Genomic DNA, 14,664 nt, shown 5'->3' with positions numbered 1-14,664 from the left:
AGTTCCTCTTCGCTTTCTGCCATTAAACTGGTGTCATCTGCATTATCTCAGGTTATCGTTATTTCTCCCGGCAATCTTGATTCCAAGCTTGTGCTTCATCCAGCCTGGCATTTCACATGATGTATTCTGCATATAAGTTAAATAAGCAGGGTGACAATATACAGCCTTGACGCACTTCTTTTCCAATTTTGAACCAGTCCATTGTTCCGTGTCTGGTTCTAACTGTTGCTTCTTAACCTGCATACAGGTTTCTCAGGAGGCAGGTAAGGTGGTCTGGTATTCCCATCTCTTTTAAGAATTTTCCAGTTTGTTGTGATCCACACAAAGGCTTTAGGGTAGTCAGTGAAGCAGAAGTAGATGCTTCTTTTGGAATTCCCTTGCTTTTTCTGTGATCTAACAAATGTTGATGATTTGATCTCTGATTCCTCTGCCTTTTCTAAATCCAGCTTGAACATCTGGAAGTTCACGGTTCATGTACTATTGAAGCCTAGCTTGATGGATTTTGACCATGACTTTGCTCACATGCGAAATGAGTGCAACTGTGCAGTAGTTTTAACACTTTTTGGCATTGCCCTTCTTTGGGACTGGAATGAAAACTGACCTTTTCCAGTCCTGTGGCCACTGCTGAGTTTTCCAAATTTGCTGGCATATTGAATCAGCACTTAAACAGCACAATCTTTTAGAATTTGAAATAGCTCAGCTAGAGTTCCATCACCTCCACTATCTTTGTTCACAGTAATGCTTCCTAAGACCCACTTGACATCACATTCCAGGATGTCTGGCTCTAGGTGAGTAACCACACCATTGTCGTTATCTGGGTCATTAAGACTGTACAGTGTATATTGTGGTATTGATGCTAATCTCCTGATTGGGATGCTTGTACAGGAGAAGGCAGGAGGAGAGATCCTTGTTTAGGGAAACATTAGTGGTGATCAGCATGTGAGAAAAAAAAGATGCATGTCATGTGGCCATGTGCACGTGTAGAAACCAAGACAGTGTGACCAAAAATTGAGGTGAAATATTAAAATCTAGGTGAGATGGAGGGGATACAGAATCTGTTGTACTGTTTTTATATTTTTTGTATGTTTGGGTCCACTGCCAATTTTCTTATAAAATCAGATGATATAAGACAGTAGACACTGGTCCTGACACCTCTAGGAAGGATCTGAGTTTAAATCCTAACTCAGTAATATATTTGATTTATGACTGTAAGGAAATAATTTGAAGTTCAGTTACAGCATTTAAAATTAACGCATGTACACCCGTGGTGGATTCATGTCAATGTATGGCAAAACCAATACAGTATTGTAAAGTAAAATAAAGTAAAAATAAAAATAAAAAATAAAAATAAATAAAATTAACTCCTACTGTGCCTCACAAAATTAAAATTAAAGTAGATAACCAATTATAGTCACCATTTACTGAGGACTTACTACTCTATGCTCACATTTTAGAAATACTATTTCTAAACCACTCAACAACCTGGCATAGTAGTATGATTCCCAGTTTACAACATGAATAGCCTAAGACTCAGAGAAATGGCATGTAAAAAAGGAGGGCTCAAGCCAGGAAACCAACTTCAAATCCCCACCCTCATTCTGCTCCACTGGGCTTTTCAGACAGGCAGCTCTTCTTCCCAGTGTCTTCAGGACACTGAAGGAGCTCAATCAACATTCATTTCCCCACCAACCACCTAGCAGAAGAGCAGATAGATGACTAAATGATTATACTATAAAGTGTTAATGCTGAATGCAGTGAGTAACTAAAGAATGAACAAAGTGATCTTGTGCAATCTGGCTATGAGGCAAAAAGGAGAGGAGGCTTCTAAGGCAGTAATAGTTGGACTGTGTTAAAGAATGAGGCGGCAATGGAGAAACAAGAGGTAAGGGATCTCAGGCAGGAGTTCGGCAGATGCAAAGCCATGTTGGTGTGTGAGCAGGGGTGCTGGGGAAGCAGCACGTGGAGGGAGGAGGCAGCTTGGGGAGGAGTCAATGATAGGTGGGCAGAAACCAGATCACGAAGAGTCTGACGTGTCCTGTTTAGAAGTTGACAGAGGACTTCCCTGGCTGTCCAGTAGATAAGAATCCACCCGCCAATGCAGAGGATATGGGTTCAATCCCTGGTCCAGGAAGATGAAGATGCCACAGATGAAGACGGTCACAACCATTGAGCTGGTGCTCTAGAGCCCAGGAGCCGCGACCACTGAGCCCTGTGCAACAACACTGAAGCCCCTGTGCCCTAGAGCCTGTGCTTCGCAACGAGAGAAGCCGCCACAGGGAGAAGCCCTCACACCACCGCTAGAGAAAGCCCACGTGCAGCAGTGACGACCCACTGCAGCCAAAAATAATAAATCAAGTTTTACAAAGGAAGCTGACACGCTGTTCTCCTGGCTAGACAGGACATGGCACATCTGCTCCCGATGCCTCTCCCCACACTTGCGAGACATTACAAATCACAGCGCTTTATGACACTTCGGACAGCCTGCACTTCAGACAGCCACTAGCAAACTGGAATTGGCACCCTCCTGCTGTAGGCAAGGGGCAGGCGTACAAGGGTTTTAACAGGTAGCTGGTAAGACTGGCTCTGTTGTTAACAGAGTACAACCAGCACAGCAGCGAGGACTGGTCAAGAACCAGACTGCAGACCTCATGACCCATGAAAAGGCTGCTACCACAGTCCTGTGTGATGTATGACGGAAAGGTGCGCATCCAAGCGAAGTCAGGATTGGGTCACACTCCAGGCTTTCATCCAGGCACTGTCAGAAAGCATATTATGGTGGAGGAAGCATGCAAAGTGCTCATCAAACAACAAAATCCAGGGCAAGTTGGAAGTTGTGCTCAGGAGACAGTGAGACTCAGGAAACAGACTACAGGAGGATTGGAAGCAGGCAGACCAAGAGAGATGAAAGTTTCACTACCCTTGACATTCCACATAATGGCTGCAAAGCGGCCACAACAGTACTCAACACCTACCTGGTATCGGTACTACTGGACTACTAGTTATTCCCTGCAACACTGAGGTGCTCAACGGAAGGATGCTTGTTGTTACTCAGTCGCTAAGCTGTATCCAACTCTGCAGCTCCAGGGACTGCAGCACACCAGGCTCCTTGTCCTTCACTATCTCCTAGAGTTCGCTCAAATTCATGTCTATGGAAAGACAATCATACTTTCTGTATCTTGAGGGGGAAAAACATGATACTTAAGCACTTAAAACACACACATACACAAATAAAGCCCAGTGTGCACAGAGACCTAGAATACAATGAGGAAGCATTTCAACACAGGATGTGGTGAGAATCTGGTTTCTTGAGCTTGAGAAGCAGTGGTGCACTGCGTAGAACTGGGTTTCATCTCTTCTCGGGACCTCGGTTTCCCTGACTGACAAAGGAGAGGATAGAAGTATAATCTCTTCACACACAATAATGCTGACTCTGAACTCTCCTCTTAGAATGAGAAGAGCAAGGAAGTTTCAGAGAGTCTTCATGCGGCAAGCACAAGCATGTCGGGCTAAATCCTCCTGAGTGCGAATCTGGTGAAGGTAGCAACTCATACCACATCCAGAAACTCGGTAATATGATTGAGAAAACTGGAAACACGTTGCAAGTGAAAGCCTGGGGAGCGCACTACATGCTGCTTTAAGATGCTGACTGTTTTTGAAATAAAACTTTAAAACACGCCGTAAAAGGCAACTATTCCTCTGGGGAAAGAGTGGCCTAAAGTGTCTTTGATTGTAACTGTGGGAAAGGCTTTCATCTGTGCTCTTTACGAGGTTAATTGTAACTCTCCCCCAAGCTCAGAAACCCCTTTCTGAATCTTGTGGCTGTAATCTTACACTCTGTATGATAAATCTTCATTTCCAACAGGCACATTCCAAAATGTTCAAACTCGTGGCTCAGAAAGCAATCAAATGAGTGAAGGGTGATAAAAAGAAGCTCTGTTTTTGATAGCCTGCACACACATGTGCCCATGTGCCTGCACACACACAGCCTGCTGACCTCCAGCTACACCCGGTGGAAGTGCTTTATCTTTGACTTCTGCTCTTATAAGTGATCAAACTTTATCAGAAAGACACCACAACCCACACAAATGTGAGGTACATGGCAACCCCTCTATAGCTCCTAACTGTTATCATGTATCCTTCTTTTCCTTCATTATTGCTGATGGATTATAACACTGTAAGTATTTAGCAGTCATTGAGAGATTTATTCCCTACAATGAGGTCATCCTCATGGAGTATATAGCCACAGAAACACCCCTGTGGAATGCTGCTGTGGTTGCCTTCTTTTACTAAAGGACAGAAGACAGTTACCATAAACATGTTGTTTATACAGAAGACAAAACCCACCATGACGTTTTTCACATTCTTTTACATACAAAGACCTCAACTGAAAACTATGGTTCATATTTTCTTCACAGACGCTACACGAATTAATCTCCTGCTGTATTTTCATGACTCCCTTCTATCAATAACAGGCTCACTAGTAATAATTAAGTGTTAACATTCACAGAGCATTGGCCACATGCTAGGCATTGCATTGATTGTTTTGTTTATTATTTCATCTTCCCTGCAACCCCATGAGAGGCTGCTGTTATTTTCATCCATGTGAGAGGTCTGAGGCTTAGAAAGGTTGAGCTATTCAAGACCATTCTTCAGTGAGACACATAGCAGGCAAAGGGGTGGAACCAAACTCAAACCAGGTGTTTCTGAACCCACTGTCCGTGCTAATGTTTTTCACAAGACTGTAATTACTAAATAAAGGGTTCTTAACTTAGGTTCCTTAAATGAACTTCAAGGGACCCATGAGCCAGCCCCCTGGAACTGTGTATGCATGCATTTTCCTCTGAGAAAGTTCAAAACTTTTACCATATTTCCAAAAGAGTCCAGGACTCAAAAAAAAATTTTTTTAACAGCCTGGACTCAGGTGGAACTACATCTTGCCATCTTTATATTCTGTACCATCATTCCTCTCACTGCCCTCAGCACCCAAAAATAGTGCCTAGTGCATGACAGGTTATCCAGTTGACCCCATTCTCTCCTCTGGTCCTTTCTTAGTCTTTCCCCCCATGGAGATGCAATCAGAGTGATTTTTTTTTTTTTTTACAGTTCTGTTTTTAAGTCAAGCACATGTAAGAGTTCCATTAGCACAGGTCCAGGGCCCAGGCTGTCACACTATTGCCCTTCACAGCCATGTGCTCTAAAAGAGCACACAGGACCCCCATTCTGCCTTCTCATCCCAGAAAACCAAACACCTGCTTGTTCTGGCCTGGAGGGCACACCTGCAGAGGAGGAGATGCCCAGCTCTGCAGAGCAGCACACCTGGCCCTTCTGTGTGAGCGCCAGCCTCATTTGCAGGGCCAGCTGTCAAGTAATCCTCTGCTTTATAAACAATCTCACATTTTAATAAAAGCCACTGTGCATGGTGAGCTCTTGAAATATGTAAAGTTGGTTTGCAGTCTGCAGCTGCACTTAACAGATGCCCCAATTTCCAACTGAACTGTGTGTAATGGCCAGGAAAATGATGACCCATCACTGCACTTTGGGCATGCCTGTGTGCCAGGCTCTCTTCTAGATGCTTCCATCCATCATCCTGCCATCCTCACAATAGCTTAGGTAGTCAGTATCAACATTTTGCAGATGGAGAACCTGAAGTTCTATTGGAAAGGTTCAATAACTTATCGAGAGCCAAGATCTGACCCCACGTTGGGCCAACGGCAAAAGCCTTACACATCCCTATCCCTTCATGGTCCTGTCTTTTCATGGAACCAATATTACCTTTTTTCAAAATAAAGTTCACTCAAGTTGGGAAGTAGCAAAGACATTCAGGCCTCAATATCTACAGCAGCTACAGAACTATCATTTCACAGCACCGTACTAAAATGGGTTAGCACAGGATGTTTCCCACACTTCATGAGTAGAAGTATATTTAGCATATTTCTTAAGTCTATTGTAGATATCTCATGAAAAGTCATCTTTGAATCTTGTTATTCAGTTATCCAATGACTCAACTATAATACATTCAACAAATAGAGGAGGTTGAACACACTCAGCTAAAGAGTATGAAGAAACCCCAAAGAGTAAGGGAGTCTTGGCCCCTCCGTGGATCTTCCAATCAACTGAGCAGACTACTCCCCATATTGTTTAATATATTACTAAAGCAAGAGAACAACAATTTCCTAGCAAGCTAATAAGACCTTAACAGAAGGAAATAAGCATGCATTTGTTGTCCTGGAGGCTGGTTGAGGAAAGGAAGATATGTGATAAGTACAGACTTCACAAGGAGACAGCATCCAAGCTGAGAAGAAGCAGGCTTTGGCATGTGAGAGATGAGTAGACTAATGTGAAGAGGGGGGTGTGTGAACAAAAGCTCAGGGAGAAAGCACAGGCCCTTGACAGGACTATCCACAGCCACCCCCTGCTGGAAGTGCCTGGCCTGGAAGTGGCCAGGAGGCTGGGAACTGCACTGGGAAGGTCTCACCAACCTGCTACATTCAGAGATGGCAATGGAGCTCAATGAAGGTTCTGGATTGGGAGTGACCCAATCGGCTCTATTTTCCATAAAAGACTAATCTGGCCGAAGTGTACAGAGTGAAGACAGATTAGAAGCAGGGAGACCAACTACAGCCATCTGGTGATGAGATGATGAGGCGTAAACTCGGATGTGGAAGCAAGGAGTTAAGTGGCAGCTCTATTGAAGGAATGCAAGGAAATTCCCCACCAGAGAAACAGTCTGAAATGGGGTGCTTAGAAAGGAAGTCTTGCCTGAGAAAGAGAAGAATTTCTGGTTGTTAACAGCCTGATTCTGACTGTTTCAAGTATTTGCACTTTAGGATTAACCATTTAGAATAATTTCAAAGTTTAATTTGTGCAGAGGCCTGAAAACAGGGTTATTCTTGGGTCACTTTCATGCTCTGAGGTTGCTGAGCTCTTTCATAGAGCTGTTTTCTGGCACCTTTGGGCTCAAATTCTCTAAACCAACAGTAGGAACAGAGGTGCTGCTTGGGAGTGTGTGTTTAAGCAAACGAATTCATAGTCCAGTGGGAGGTGGCACGTATGGCTGTGGTAGGTCAGATTTGGGATCTGTCGTTTGAAAGGAGGCTTCAGGAGAGGAAGACGGAGAATTTTAGCAGCTCGTTAGTCGTCCAGACCCACTGAAACTGGTATGTGAGGCTCACCAAACACCCTGCTCTCATAAGGACGGTCTGGCCTGGGGAGGAGCCTGGTGGCCTCTGCCCAGGTTCAGAGCAGCTGCTGATGATGGAAGGAGCCCTGTGCTGGGTCTTGAGGGAAGTCTCCAACTGGCTGGCCCAGCTTGCCTCTGTGGCTCCTCTGGTCCTCTTCAGTTGCATGTGTGTGTGTGTGTGTGTGTGTGTGTGTGTGCGCGCTTGTAAGTCGCTCAGTTATGTCCAGCTCTTTGTGATCCCATGGACTGTAGCCAACCAGACTCCTCTGTTCATGGGATCCTCCAGGCAAGACTACTGGAATGGGTTGCCATTCCCTTCTCCAGAAGAGCTTCCCAACCCAGGGATCGAACCCAGGTCTCTTACACTGCAAGCAGATTCTTTTCCATCTGAGCCATCAGGGAAGCTGATGTATAATGGTGAATCACTAACTTTTCAAATCCTTATCTTTCTAATCTTAAATAGCACTATATTCAATTTGTGTGAGGAAATGCATATATTTTTTGGATTCCCAAAACAAAACTCATTCTTGAATGGCTGCCAAGTACAGAAGAATAGAAACAGGGAAAGAAAAAAAAAAAAAACTCATTGAGAACTCTACTATGAGCCATCAGTCCACATTTTGATACATTACCTTCCAATCTGTTCCACCTGCATTTTTAACACAGCGAAGGCCTTACAAAATGTGTTTCTCCTGCAGAGCATCATCTAAGAGCTGAGAGAGAAACTGACTCATGGACTTGTGAAATTCACAACCGACCAGCGCCCAGCCCAGCACCTGACACCCGAGCAGGTGCCGAGTGCTAAACCAACTTCAAAGTCTCTCCTAAGAACCTCTGGAAATAGATATGATGACATCGATGGACAACTGCTTTAACAGAAATGCTTCTCCCCCATGTTTCTAGGTTATTTCTTCGTGGCTGTAATAATTAAACAGCTCGCTAACGGAAGGAAGGGAGAGAGAGCGGACAAGACTGGCCCCACTCAACCTCATTCTCAGTCGTTAAGATACCCCGTGGTGTTCTCGTGACGACACTTGCACATCTGTATTATTTGCTACTATGTCTACAAACATCGTGGGAGGTGAGCAAGGCTGGTCCTCGCCAGTTTCCAAAAGAGTCTGGAAATTGAGGCAAATGGAGGGCAAGTGGCTCACCAGAGGTCATACAGGTGGTTAAGGGCAAAGCCTGAATAAAACTCAGGCAACGTGCCCCCTCCACCCTTTCCAGAGGGGCCCCTGAGCAGATCCTCTGGAGAAGGGAGCAGAGGGAAGCTCCTCATGCAGCCCGGAGCCCTCCCTGAGCCAATGTGTTACTAGTCACTGCAGTCAGCTCACTACTCCAGTGTGCAAAACCCACTCTCCCTTTCTTCACCACCACGGACTTCTCAAATGTACTGCAAGAGTAGATACTCACAATCAGGAGTAATAACCTGTGAGCCTGACAGGTATCACATTTCCTCTCACAAGAACCCACAGGAGCCTGAGCCCTACAAGTATTAAAAACCCAACACGAGGGCAACTTGTCCAAAGTCCTGGAATAAGTTCCAGAAACAGGATTATTAGTGCAGCTCTGCACAGCTCTGCATTTTGCCGCACTCTGGAAGTTTCAAGGCATTCGGCTCCCAGAGGCTGGGTGAGCTGGATCCTATCACCAGGGGAAGAGGAAAACCCCATCCCAACAGCAGTTTCCTGGTCCACGGGCCTCTCAGATCTCACCGGGGCCAGCACCGGCACAGCCCCCTCTCAGGCATCACCCCGTGTCCCCACTGTGGCCAGGCAGGGCTTCCTTCTGAGGGCTGAAGACCCTCATTCCCAAGGGAGGCCTGCCAGATGGAGACATAGAGCCCTTGCCACCTTGCTCAGCCAAAACTGGCCACAGGCCATAATACTAAGATGCTCAAGCAGTGAAGATACAGCCCTCCCCAAATTTGGAGAAAAGCTAAGCCCTGCAGTGGGAGACGCCAAGAAAACATTTCACTGCAAAATGCAGCTTGATGAACTGATTTGTGAAGCACCATCCCAAGCACCATCAGCGGGCATCAGAGGTATCACCACTGAGGTGGGGGTCACCCTGATCAAGCTTTCCTCCAGGTGACTTTGTAAATAACATAACACAGGAAAGAAAGCAACAAGCAGAGAGGTAAAAAGGCAGTTTGGCTGATTCTTCACTAAGAGATCTGAACTTTGTTACCAAAGCCACTCCACTCTTGTTGGATTTAGAGATATTTGCCTTTGAAAAGAACAGCACTGGAGACTGACCTTGGTAATCTTTCCCTCCTTCATTCACAGAGCTTCTATCTACCCAGTCTGTGACAGTTTAGGGAGATATGAATTAAAAGCTATGATCCTCGACCTCAAGCCGCTCCAAGTCCAGTTAAGTATAACAAGTATTTATGCTTTGAGGCAACTGCTTTGATGGCTGTATTTACATAAAGCCTAAAGGGAGATAGAATGCTGAGCACCTGAATCAGGAGAGGAAATCAGGGAGGGCTTCCAAAATGAGGTGGCATGGGGCTAAGGAGAGTTAGCCAGACCAACCGTTTACAGGGAGGACATCCAAGGAAGAAAGAGCAAAGTATGAGAAGAGTGAGAGAGCAAGGGATATTTCCAGGGACTTCCCTGATGGTCTAGTGGTTAAGACACCTTCCAAAGCAGGAGAAGCGGGATTGATCCCTGGTCAGGGAGCTAGGATCCCACTGATCCTAGTGGGCAATAATGCCTCAGAGCAACTTAGTCCACATGCCACAACTAGATGAGAAGTCCACACACCACAACTAAGACCTGATGTAGCCAAAAATGCATACACACTTTTAAAAGGTATTTTCCATGGCAACCCACTCCAGCATTCTTGCCTGGGAAATCCCATGGACAGAGGAGCCTGGCGGGCTACAGTCCATGGAGTCGCAAAAGAGTTGGACACAACTTAGTGGCTAAACAACATGTATACAGCACAGTAATTTTAATTCTGCTGATTCTGCTTTTGTTTTGTCAGTTCAGAAATAGTTGAATAAAGTATCATTTATCCACATGACAGATAATAATGCAACCATTAAAATGTTTACAATTACAAATGCTTATTATAAACAAAAACAAATATAAAAATATTTATATATGATCCAACTACATATGTAAGAAAGTGGAGCATGATAAAAGCCCAAGAAGAAAGCCACCAAATATTGAAGTAATTTTTTTTTTTTTTGGTATTGAAAGAGAAAAAAAAAAAGGTCTTTTCCAAAATTATCATTAGTCCTATATTCCTAGAGCAAAAAATGACAGGTGAGAAAGGTTGGGAGATCAAGCTGGACAAGGCAGCAGAGGCCACACCTTGAAGGGCCTTCAACAACAGGCAAAGGAGTTTTCATTATATGCTGGAGGTGGAAGATTGGGAGAACATATGCGCAAATGATGTGACCAATGAGGGATTAGTCTCCAAAATTCACAAACAGCTCATGACGCTTAACATCATCAAAACAAAGGACCCACTCAAAAATAAGGGCAGAAGACCTAGCCATTTCCCCAAAGAAGACACACAGATGGCACATGAAAAGATGTTCAACATCAGTAATTATCAGAGAAATACAAGTCAAAACTATAACGAGATTATCACCTCCCACCAGTCAGAATGGCCATCATCAAAAAATCCACCAACAATAAATGCTGGAGAAGGAGTGTAGAGGAGGGAATCCTCCTACACTGTTGGTGGGAATGTAAATTGGTACAGCCACTATGGAGAACAGTATAGAGGTTCCTTAAAAAACTAAAAATAGAGCTACCATATGACCCTGCATTCCCACTCCGAGGCATAAATCCAGAGAAAAACATGATCCAAAGGGACACACGCACCCCAATGTTCACTGCAGCACTGTTTACAATAGCCAGGACATGGATGCCACCTAGACGTCCATCAGCAGAGGAATGGATAAGGAAGATGTGGTACACATATACAATGGACTATTACTCAGCCGTTAAAATGAATGAAATAATGACATTTGCAACAACATGGATTTGCACCTAGGGAGTGTCATACAGAGTGAAGTAAGTCAGAGAGGGAGAAATATCCTATGACATCCCTTATGTGTGCAGGCTGTCACTTCAGTCTTGTTTGATTCTTTGCAACCCCATGGACTGTAGCCTGCCAGGCTCCTCTGTCCATGGGATTCTCCAGAAAAGAGTGCTGGAGTAGGTAGCCATTCCCTTCTCCAGGGGATCTTCCCAACCCACATGATCTTCCTGAACCATGTCTTCTGCATTGCAGGCAGATTCCTTACCACTGAGCCACTAGGGGGAAGCCCATGACATTCCTTGCATGTGGAATCTAAAAATAAATGATACAAAGGAACTTACAAAACAGAAAACAGACTCACAGACTTAGAAAAAGTGAGAGTTGCTCAGTCATGTCTAACTGTGTGTGACCCCAAGGACTGGAACCCACCAGGTTCCTCTGTCCATGGAATTCTCCAGGCAAGAATACTGGAGTGGGTTGCCATTCCTTTCTCTAGGAGATCTTCCTGACCCAGGAGTTAAACCTGGGTCTCCTACATAGCAGGCAGATTCTTTACCATCTCAGCTACCAAAGAACCCCACAGACTTAGAGAATGAGCTTAATGGTGGACAAGAGGAAGCATGAGGGGAAGGGATTGTTAGGGAGTTTGGGATGGACATGTACACAGTGTTATATTTAAAATGGATAATCAACAAGGACCTACTGTATAGCACATGAACTCTGCTCAATGTTATGTGGCAGCCTGGATAGGAGGGGAGTTTGGGGAAGAATGGATACTTGTCTATATATGGCTGAGTCCCTTCATTGTTCACCTGAAACTATCACAACATTGTTAATCAGCTCTACCCCCAATATAAAGTTAAAAGTTAAAAAAAATAAAATATGCTCAAGAAAAAAAAGGTATATTTCCAAAATCATCATCAGTCCTACATTCCTGGAGCATAAAATGACAGATGAGAAAGGTTGGGAGATCAAGCTGGACAAGGCGACAGAGGCCACACCTCAAAGGGCCTTCAACAACATGGAGAGGAGTTATCATTATATGCTGGAGGTGACGGAGACCCCAAATGAGCCCTGAGCAGGGAAGAGAAGGTCATAGGTCTTTAAAAGATCTCTCCAGTTAGGGCACACTGGCAAGTCCAGGGAGGCCTACCCAGAGGGTCCTGCACAGGTTTCAAGCAGGATTCATGGGATGCTGAGGCAGGCAGGGCTCTCGCCAGCACAGAACAGAAACGTTAGCAAGGAAAATTGTCAGGACTTGGAATGTGGGGACACTCTTCAGTGCTCCAGCTGTTAATGAACCCAGGCGGGCCTCGGCCTAGCGAGTATTTCCAGTAGAAACCCCAATGTTGGATGTTTAATGACACGCAGTATGACAACAGCAGCTGGATTGCAGAGAGGTGAGATTCATTTTGTTATTTGATTTGTCAGCAACACAGAGCAGGGCTCCCTGACCACACCTTCTGGCACAGCTGCCCAGGGAAGAGCCGGGCTCCTGCAGCTCAGAACGGAGTCTTAAGGTCTCCTGCCAGGAGAGCTGAGAGTATTCGTGGCCACCGCTCCATCTCTGCCTCCCCTGCCCCTTCTGTTCCGGCAGCTGCCTTCCAAAGACTAATGAGAACAAGGTGCAACTCGGTTTAACAGCTCTGATACATTCCTTAGCAAAACCTAATTTCTTTCAAAACATATCAACTGCTTTACAGTGACTCCATCAGGCAAGACACATGTCAAGGGGAAAAGCAAGAGAAAATTTGGCAAGTACATGTAATGTGTCAATAAATTAAACGAAGTTTATTTTCACAAAACCAAATGGTCAGACTTGCTCGTGGCTTCCTACCGAGCTCTAAAAATTACTCTCTAGAGAGAGTAATCAAAGCACAATTAGAGCAGTCCTGGAATTTTTTTTAAACATACCATCCTTTCTTCACACATGGTTGCTCCTGCATTTGTAGCAAGGGTCCTTAACTCAGAGAAATGGGCTTTTCCAGGTTTGGGTCCTTCTGTGATAATATGCAGTCATAAAACTGGTTTTCTGTTGTTATTTTTTACAAAAGCAATTGGTTTACAGTTAAGACTAAATGTCCTCCACAATGTATCCATTCATTTGTTCATTTAACAAACAATAGAATTGCCTGTTGGGTTGGTCTATTTCAAATCCTGGAAAACAGAAAATCTATTTTCCTAATAATGGCAATAATTTTTAGCCCCTGGGCAGGAATTTTATCACTCTGAGGATATTTCATTAAAGTCCTAAATTATTTGAATAAAAGAGACTACTGTACCAGAGTGACTCTGTATTTTCAAAATGCGGCAAGTGGTCAAAGAACAAAGAAACCATCAATGGAGGAAAGTAAATATAGTTTTAAAACAAATCAGACTAAAAACAGTTGATATATGTCTCAGAAAATGGCATAGAGACTTGGCCTCATGAATAGAAGTGACACTTTTAGACTCATAGACTTAGATAAACGAAATTATGGTTGTCAGGAGAGAAGGGATAGTTAGAGAGTTTGGGATGAACATGTGCACACTGCCATATTTAAAATGAATAACCAACAGGGACCTCCTGTGTAGCACTTGGAACTCTGCTCAATGCTATGTGGCAGCCTGGATGCAAGAGGGGGCTTAAAGGAGAATGGATACGTGTGTATGTATGACTGCGTCCCTTCACTGTTCACCTGAAGCTAGCACAAATATTGCTAACTGGCTATGCCCCAGTACAAAATTAGAAGTTCAAAAGAAAATTTTAAAAAAGAACGTTAAGCAAAACAAAGAAGTAACACTACATTTTTTCCCTGTGGCCTAACAGAACTGACATCTTCTTTCAAAAAAGAATATCCTACCAGGTTTACAAAGATTGTAAAGCTTCTTACCTAGAAATATCTGTGGAATTTCAATAAGAGTCATTAGTAAGAGGCAAAGGGAACAAAGACTGCTATACACAGTTACACAGTTTGTGTACTGCACAAGGGTGACAAGGTGACATCTAAGAGGGCACTGTCACTTCGGAGACATTGTCAATTTGTATAGTTAAACAGTTTTTCAGGAGATAGTAATGGAGGGTATTGCTCTGAAACCCAGCATGACAATATTCTGACAAGTGGAAGAAAAACACATTGAGGAAGCCATGCCTGTTTCTAATTTGCACAAAGGCTTCATATGGATCACAGTGGCCCTGGTGGTGAAGTTATGATTTGTAGAGGACACCATTCAAGTGATTCTTTGGAATGAACTGCTGCTTTGAGTCAACTTTCCAACCTAGTGCCTTGCACACAGCACTCCATAAATGTTTACTAAATCAGCCATCAGCATGATCATCAGGTATGCTCAGCTCGGGTGATTGACCAGAATGTTAACACAAAGACAGTGTCAGGATTCAACTGCTATAGAAGCTGTGATCTCAGCACAGAGAACTGCTCTTCCTGTGGTGAGCTTGAGACTGCTCTCCACACCTCTTTCTTTTTCTCCATACCTTTTAACCC

Source organism: Budorcas taxicolor, chromosome 8 (genome assembly GCF_023091745.1).
Source record: "Budorcas taxicolor isolate Tak-1 chromosome 8, Takin1.1, whole genome shotgun sequence".
NCBI classification, from domain to species: domain Eukaryota; kingdom Metazoa; phylum Chordata; class Mammalia; order Artiodactyla; family Bovidae; genus Budorcas; species Budorcas taxicolor.
This window is presented reverse-complemented; position numbering follows the sequence as displayed.